Below are 6000 nucleotides of genomic sequence, written 5' to 3' on the forward strand. Positions count from 1 at the left end.
CACTTCCTAACACATGCACACCAGAATGACAATAAGATGTGATTGTGGGTCCCCAGAGGCAGGTGGCTGGCTTCTCTAGTAGGCACGTTTGATTGCAGGGGAGGGAGGATCCAAATGGTACCCAAGGCTGCCTTCCCTGACCAGCTGGCCACCAGGAGAATAGCACACTGTGCCCTCAGCCCCCCAAGGACCTTCTGTCACCAGAAAGAGCTGTTCTTGGGTGACACAACCCACTGCAGGATAAGCCAGGGGTGGTATTTTTATCTGCGTTCCAGATCCCTGTAGACCAGGCTGGCCTTGAACTCCTGAGCACCACCACCGCCCAGCTCCGCTAACCCAGCGCAGGGCGTTTCCGCTCGTGGCCAGGGTGGGGGAAGGGCCAGGTGAGCGACTGCTCATCTGAGACCCTCACCTTCCTCAGTGGTTGCAGAGGGGCTGAGATGCACTCCAGACATCGCTCTCGATACACCACCACTCAGCTTTCCAGCCTAGCGAGATGCAGGCTCGGGAGGACGCAGGGGCAGCGAGCTCCAGCTCGCCCCGGCAGGACGACGAGCATGCGCATTAGCCCGCCACCGGCCCTCAGGCCCCCACCCCACCCCCGACCGGAGCCCCGCCTCCTGGTCGCCGCGCGTGCGCAGCCGTGCTTTTCCCGTGGGTCCCTGGGGCGCAGCAGATTCGTAATTGCAGGCGGCCTCTCGCTCGCTCGCTGCGAATCCCGCCTGCTTCTCGTGCAAGTAACCGCCAGGGCGAGGGGCGGCTCCCGGAACACTCGAGCCGCCACCGGCGGCTCCACAAGTGGGCGAGCATGTCGGACGCGGCGGAGGCGGAGGCGGAGCGCGGCGGCCCGAAGGCGGCGGCGGAGGCCGGGAATACCCGCTGGTGTTCCTGTGGCGCTGTCGCCGGCCGCTCGGAGACTCGCTCACCTGGGTGACCAGCCAGGAGGACAGCAGCTGCATCCTCTTGCGCTGTCAGTGGGGGCCGCGGTCCCGGTGGGGGGGCAGTCTCCTGCAGGTCTCCGGGGTCACGGGGACGGGCCCGGAGCAAGCGGGGAGCAGGGGTGGCGTTCCTGGCCGCGGCGCGCGAGTCTGCCACCCTGGGAGGCATCGACCTAGCTAAGTGTCTCTTGGCCAGCATCCGGGACCATGCAGGGACACGGGGACCGGAAAATGGGTTCATGCCATGCTGAATGGCCCAGACGAGTTAGGCGATCTCCGTTGGGTGATCCACCCAGGCGGCCTCTTGACAGAGGCTTGGCATTGCCACCATTAATTTGGACAGCCTAAAATTGGGTTGAGGTGTTTGTCTGTTTGTTTGTTTGTTTGTTTTGAGGCAGGGTTTCTCCGTGCTAGCCCTGGGTGGCCTGGAACTCACAGAGATGCGTCTGTCTCGGCCTCCCAAGTGCTGGGACTAAAGGCGTGCGCTGAGATTTTTGATATAGTAAAATAATGGGTTTATTTTGTTTATGGCTTTTAAAGAAATAACATTAAGTCTTTTTTGCACTCCCCCCATGTTTATAGCTTTACTATCTTTATTTTTTAATCCTCTTGGGTTTTTCTCTATTTATTATTGAGCTATGCATCCCCCCATCCCCGCCCTCACTTCTCCTCCCCTCCCACCTTGCCCTCCTCGCTCCCAATTTGCTCAGGAGACCTTGTCTTTTCCCTTCCTTGGCCGATCTATGCTATGCGTGTCTCTCTTAGGGTCTTTTTGTCACCTGGTTCTCTAGGGTTGTGGATTGTAGGCTGATTGCTGTTTGCTCTTTGTCAAATATCCGTAAATGAGTAAGTACATACCGTGTTTGTCTTTCTGTGACTGGGTTACCTCACTCAGGATGGTTTCTTCTACTTGCATCCATTTGCCTGTGAATTTCAAGATTCCATTGGTTTTTTTTTTTTTTTTTCGTTTTTTTTTTCCTGAGTAGTACTTCATTGTGTAAATGTACCACATTTCCTCTATCCATTCTTTGGTTGAGGTTATCTGAGAGTTGTCCAGGTTCCAGCTATTATGAATATTGCTGTTATGAACATAATTGAGCAAATGTCCTTGTGGTGTGAGTGTGCATCCTTTGAGTTTATACCCAAAAAGTGGTTTTTGCTGTGTCTTGAGGTAGATTAGTTCCCAGTTTTCTGGAACCCCCATACTGATTTGCTTTTCTGTATGTAATAATACTGTTGTTAGGCTTTAAAATATAACTGGTATAAAACTAGATGAGTTTATTTATCCCCACATTAAGTAACCCTCAGTAATTCACTGGGATCACCCCTTTGCACCCATTCAACAATGCGGGAGGGTGTAAATGTGTTTTAAAAGATTAATTTTTAGGTTTAGCAATGGTGGCCCACGCCTTTGATCCCAGCACTTGGGAGGCAGGGGCAGTGGATCTCAGTGAGTTGGAGGCCAGCCTGGTCTACAAATTGAGTTCCAGGACATCCAGACCGCTCAGAGACACTTAATGTCTTAACTCCCCCAGATTAATTTTTAGAATAATTCTGTTGTTAATAATAATTAACTTTCAGATTAATTTCTATTCCCTCTTGCCCCATTGGAATGTTTTTATTTAGTTTTATTCCCATTATGACATTTACAAATTCAGGGTTTTCTTTTTGAAATGGGGATCTTCCTGTTTGCTAGGATAGCTTTGAACTAATGATTCTACCTCAGCTTTCTAAGTAGTGAGCATTACAGGTATGTACCCTGCACCTGCCTCAACCTTAGATTTTTATTTTATAGCCACAACATGGTGATTTAACTTTCTTACTATATTTATAAACTCATTTTCTCAACCCCAGCAGTTTTATTGACACACTAAAAACATAGTGGCTGGAGAGATGATTCAGGCAGGGTCAAGAGCAGATGCAGAGGATCGGGGTTCAGTTCTCAGCACTGGCGGGCTGGTTTTGCAACCTGCTAACTCCAAGTGCAGAGGAACTGATGCCATGATGCATGCAGGCAAAACACTCAAACAAACTCATTAAAATGAAAAAAAAAGTGTAATCTATTTAATCACCCACCTATGCCTTTCCAGTCCCTAAGAAATGTTAAGTCTGGGTGCTGAAGATCTCTTTTTACACATAGATGTTAACTTGGGTCACCTACCCACTCCCTGGGGGGATCCAAAGAGGTCTCAGGCTTGTGTTGCCAAAGTGTAGACTAAAGACCAGCTTTGAAGGGACCAGGAATAAAGGGACTTATAGACTGTTAAGAGCAGGAAGCCATCAGGCTTGAGCTCCAGGCAGAAAGAGCATAGTAAGCCTTCTTTCTGGAACAAGCAAGTAGAAGCTCCTGGAGAGTGGTGCTGATGTTTCAGGCTCTAGTAAGCAGCTAGCTTGGCACTGATACCCAGAGCTCCTGTAAAAATCAAGATGAGCACATAGTACATCTCACCTTCTCATCTAATAATCATGGGGATTACTAAGGCACGCTGAAGGGGGTGAAATGGAGAGGTTGCCTTGACCATTTTACTAATGACGGGGGCTTCTTTATTTCCCTCTGGTAATGTTTTGTACTGCTTCTCTGGTGCAGCCTCGAGGTGCCCAAGCGAAGATGCCTGGTGGCTAGGGACTGTTTAGAGAGAGGAGCTCTGTGTTGGATCTGGGGGTACAGGGATGGCCGTGTTCCTTGGCCTGGGCCCTGATTTCACTCCCTACCTGATAGTTGTTCTTTATAGTTTTGTAGCTTTTGATTCTCACAGTCCCTGATAATTTTCTTCATTTTATTAATACTGTCAGTTTTCGAGAAGGCCCCTGCATCTTTAGTGTTGAACCGTGTATCTCCCCCCCACCCCCGGTCTGTGGGCTCCTCTTACTTTCCTAGTCCTCTGAGTTCTGAAATAAAGTTAAAAGTTGAATTAAATGATCTGTGTCTTCAGGTGCACTGCAGCAAACCACACTCAAAAGCGCTGCTGCTCTCTTGCAGGTGTTTCCTCAATGTGTCTGTGGATAGAGAACAGAAGCTGTCCAAGTGCAAAGATGAAGATGGGTGGTAAGTGAGGTGTTTTTGTGATTTCCTTACCAGGAAAACATTGAATTTGAGGAGAAGTCTTCCACCACTCTGTGAGATTGTACAGCAGTATAACTTTTCAAGGCTAACTGAACACATAAAAAGTAAAAATCCATCATACAATGGGGATAGCCCCTTTAGATAGGGAGAGTGGACTTTTCTAGGTTTCTGAAGGTGTAGCTACCACAGACATGGGCCTTAGGTTTGATGCTGAAGAAAGTGGGACGTAACATAGAACATATCTATCTTACAATCTCACAGTCTGAGCGCTCTTGCCAGTGCTGCCCGGCCTTTGCCCTGTCCTGGCACAGACAGGACACACTGACACAGATCCCCCTTCCACCGCTGACTGGAGTACGGATGGGCCATCTGCCATAAACAACCAGTCCCAGTCCTGGACAGCAGGCCTAGGTGGGTGTGTGTCTCTTCTAGTCCTCTCTCTTTCCTCATCAGTCCACGGGAGTTCACTCATGGGGCTCCTCCGTGATGGCCTGTCCAGTCTCAGTCTGCACCTTCTTGAGACACACCAGTTCTGAGGCTGTGCACCGGGAAGACAGACCACGTTCTAACAATACCAACATGAGAGAGGGCTCATGTGAGCTCTTGTACGGTGTGGTGATGGATACAGATTATCCGTTTATCAGTATATCCTAGAAGATCAAATCTCAGGTTTTTCTAAATCCTTCTTCTTGATTAACAGTCTTGATAACGTGTTGTAGCCTCATGATTATGCAGTTTGATATATATAGTGTGTAGATTTGCCTGTTCAATGTTAGTAGTGTAGGTGGGGTTTTCTACTTGGGATCTACTAAGATGTTTATTTTTCTTTAAAAATTTATTGTTTTCTGTCATTGTGTTTTGCCTGCATGTATCATGTGCCTCCATGTGCCTGGTGCCCACAAAAGTCAGTAGAGGGTGTCAGAGCCCCTGGAACTACTGTGTGGGTGCCAGAAAACAAGCCTGGCTCTCTGGAAGAGCAGCAAGTACCACTTACTCCTGTACCATTCAGCCTTCTTAAAAAAGAAAGGCTTTTATTGTAGTATTATGTTGTGTGTGTGTGTAGTGTGAATAGTGCAGCAGAGGCCACAAGGGAGCTTTGGATCCCGTGCTATTTTTTATGCCAACTTGACAAAATCAGCCAAGGAGGGACCCTGAATTACGAAATGCCTCCCCAGGGGTGGTGGTAGTATCGTACACTTTTATTGCCAGCACTTGGTAGGCAGAGGCAGGCAGATTCCCTATGAGTTAGAAGCCAGCCTGCTCTACAGAGCAAATTCTGAACAGCCAGGGCTACACAGAAAAACCCTGTTGTTGTAGTTTAAAGAAAGCAGCTCGAAAGACGCCATGTTCAAGCAGGGTTCAAGCAGAGTGTTTTGGTTTTTTTGGTGTTGTTTTGTTTGTTTGTTTGTTTGTTTAATTGGGAAAGAGATCATGAAAAGGTTAAGGGGAGTGAGAATGAAGGAGCAGCAGGAGAGATGGGGGAGAGAGGAAGGAGGGGGGAGAGAGGAACACAGAGGGAGAGAGAAAGAGGATGGGAGGTGGGAAGGGCCCTTTGAAAAGGGAACACAGTGAATGTGCACAGGTGGTGCTCTCAGTGGCTGGAGCTGAGGGTGTACCCTGTCAGAACCCCAAGGACAGGCCAATACAGGTGCCTGAACACTAACGCCTTCCTTGACGATGACTTCAAAAAGCAGTTTCTTCCTCCAGACTCCTGTCTTCCTTGAGTTACTACCTGACTTCCTTCAGGGATGGATATGGAAGCATAGACCAGCAACACCTTTTCACATCCAGGTTGCTTTGGTCATGGGTACAGCAATGGAGACCTGACTAAGGCAGCTCCCTGGTGGACTTACAGGTAGAATGAACTGCTGTGTGGGCTCTGGGAACCTAACTCAGGTCCTCTGCAAGAGCACTTTATACCAGCCCATCTCCCCAGCCCCAATGTACACATACTTTTATCTCTTAGGAGAAAATCTAGAAAAAGTAGCAGGTTACCTA

This window comes from Phodopus roborovskii, unplaced genomic scaffold, assembly GCF_943737965.1.
Source record: "Phodopus roborovskii unplaced genomic scaffold, PHOROB, whole genome shotgun sequence".
Lineage (NCBI taxonomy): Eukaryota > Metazoa > Chordata > Mammalia > Rodentia > Cricetidae > Phodopus > Phodopus roborovskii.